This window comes from Monomorium pharaonis, unplaced genomic scaffold, assembly GCF_013373865.1.
Source record: "Monomorium pharaonis isolate MP-MQ-018 unplaced genomic scaffold, ASM1337386v2 scaffold_596, whole genome shotgun sequence".
NCBI classification, from domain to species: domain Eukaryota; kingdom Metazoa; phylum Arthropoda; class Insecta; order Hymenoptera; family Formicidae; genus Monomorium; species Monomorium pharaonis.
In genome coordinates, this window is record NW_023415908.1 from 1 (window position 1) to 2760 (window position 2760).

The 2760-nt window shown below is 38.5% G+C and overlaps 1 long non-coding RNA gene across 1 annotated transcript; it reads left to right on the top strand.

Annotated features, from left to right (window-relative positions):
* The first annotated feature begins 8 nt into the window (after positions 1-8).
* On the top strand, positions 9-2492 carry LOC118648683. The gene is made up of 2 exons (XR_004965398.1): positions 9-1046; positions 2297-2492. It is a non-coding gene; the product is annotated as an uncharacterized LOC118648683 (long non-coding RNA).
* The last annotated feature ends 268 nt before the right edge of the window (positions 2493-2760 follow it).

Here is a 2760-nt window from a genome sequence, read left to right on the forward strand (position 1 = left end):
CCAACATGGCGATACGGGAACGCGATCGATCTCCGCGGTCGTCGTGGCCGCGGGACGCGGCGAACGAGCGCGGGAAGCGCGCGAGTAACGTCGGCAACGCTATTCCGCGGGACGCTCCGCGAACGTCCCGGGGTTCCTGTCGCGAACAACGACGATCAACGACGACGACGCGTCCGGCCTTCGTCGCGGCGTCGTCGAGGAGCGGGGCAGAATCGTGGACTCGTGACACATGCCACTACGAGAGTCAAATCGAGACTCGTCGTCGGGTCGTCGAGCGACCGCTCGTTCCGTCGGCGGCATGCTTGCGGGAAATAAAAAAAAATTTTTTTTTTTTCGGTAAACTAACTCTCTTTCTGTCAGTTCGTCCTCTTATTTACATCCAACATCCAACTCGAGGTGCGGGATTAGAGATTCAACGGTCCATCGGGAGACCCCTGGCGGACGACCGTACGCGACAGCGTCGCTCCTCGACGGCACACAAGATGGCGATTTCTCGAATGTGCGAATGTATGGATGTACGTGTATGTGGCCGCACGTGTCACACTCGGTAACTCTCGAACGTACTCTGTGCACCTCGCACACTATCCCGCCAAACCGAACTCTCACCGCTTGTTGGAATCACGACGCGGAACGCCGAGACCTCGTTCGTCGCAGCTCGGATCCGACTGTGACGACGACGATATCGATGACGACGACGACGATGACGAGACGCGCGTAGGAGCGGGACTGTTCCCGATATTCTTGACATTGAACGAGACATCCGCCTTCCCGCTCCGATGACGTAACAAAATGGGGAAAGCGGGGGAAAAGAGAAGAAAAAGAAAGAGGAGATACGTACGGCGTGATTAGATATACGCGATGGTGCGTCTGACTCTGCGCGTCTCCCTCTTTTCGGTCGCCATTTAAGCCTGCGTCCCGTGCGACGATTGGCGACGTGCTCGTGGCGTCCGTCTGACGCGGCCCAATCATCTGCGGAAGGACCGATATTGATGAGTCATCGTGTTTGCGATACGCTCCGACGATACCTGACCGATCCGGAAGTAACGGTAAACGGCCTTTTTTTTCTTCGTTTACCTGACCGAGCGAGAATTTCGGTATACTTGACATTTTTGTAGGCGATATTCACGGTCGGTTCTTGATAGACACGACCGTTCTTGAAGAACATTTTTCTTATTTGTACGAGATATACGACCCTGGTATCGGTGCACAAATAGTACGAGAGATTCTTAAGGGATAATTTTGAGAACTGCCCGTGAATCGAACATAAAAGTTTCCATCCAGACTTAATTGTAGCTAAATAATATGTACAGATAGAGCTACCTTGAAAAGCAGATATCGCAGCGCCTAAAGATATCTCTTATCAAAAGCAAAATCGATCAACTTAAATAATTGTAAATTTCAAATAATTGTAACGGTCATGAATGCAGGTAAATGAACGCAGATTTTTGCATGAGAATGATTCTATTAAATGTACATATATCGACGAGGAGTAATATACTTTTTACCCATTTTTCCTAACAAATATTTTTAATGCACGCATTTTGTAAATGTGTGGATATTATAAAATTTCACGGTAGAAATTTTTTAAAAATTATGTGACAAATTAATCATATACGCATCGATAGTTGCGTTCAACACGGGTAAATACATACAACGTGGCTACACGTGGCGTATACGGTGTATGATGCAATCAAAGGTCGAAATTTTGAACATTATATTAATAAATGTATATGTAAGATTTTTCGAAATTATTTGTCTTTTTTATTTCTGGAATATGTAATTATAAATTAATTAATATTTACGTTTTTTAATAGATACGTGTATTTTGTATGTTACATAATATATGTGAAATAAATATTCTTGTGACTTATGAATACGTCCCTTATATACTTCAACTCTTACACGGAAATTATTATTATTAATCTTAAGATTATATGTGTCACAGCTCAAAGAATTTAACCAAAAATTTTTCAATTTCATAAATTGTTCTATTATTACGTATTTGTGTAAAATTTAAATACAATTTTCTTAATGGTTTAAAAATTATGTAATTTTTTGTTTGCTCTTGATTCTTAAGTAAAATCGTATTTTGTAATTGTTTTGTTATTTATAAATTTCCACGAATATTTATTAGATTTTTATTAGTACATATAAAAAAATTTGATTTATCTCAGAATATTTTACTTTCTCATCAAATTTGTAAATAACAAAACAAAATAACTAACATGATTTTATATAAGACTAAAAAGTTAATAAAAACAAATGATATTTTAATTTATAGATCTGTTATTTTTAGTTGCGCTGTTACGCTTTGGAAAAACAGAGGTAGACTAGAAAAATTAAACGTAAGTATGTATATCTATTCAGGTATTGGAATTTATCGTTCGGTACAAAACACAAAAAGAACATGAAAATGTACCAAAATCGTTTAGTGTTTTTTTTTTTTTTTTTTCGAGGACCTTTTCGGAGAACAAAAATAAAAAAAGAAAAAACTTTCTCTCCATTACTTTGATTTATTACAATTAGTATTACAATGCACTTTTATTACACACAGAAAAATTTATTCTCATGCTAAGGAAGCAATTTCTCATTTTTTAGTTTCCTTCTTTTAAGTAACGGTCTTTTCATCTTTGCAAGAAATATCTCATTGATGAATAGTCTTAAAGAAAATACATTCATTATTTACTTGAAACAAGTAAGATTTATTTAAAATAAATTTCTGTGTAGATACAGAAAAATGTATACTTAAATACGTTGCAC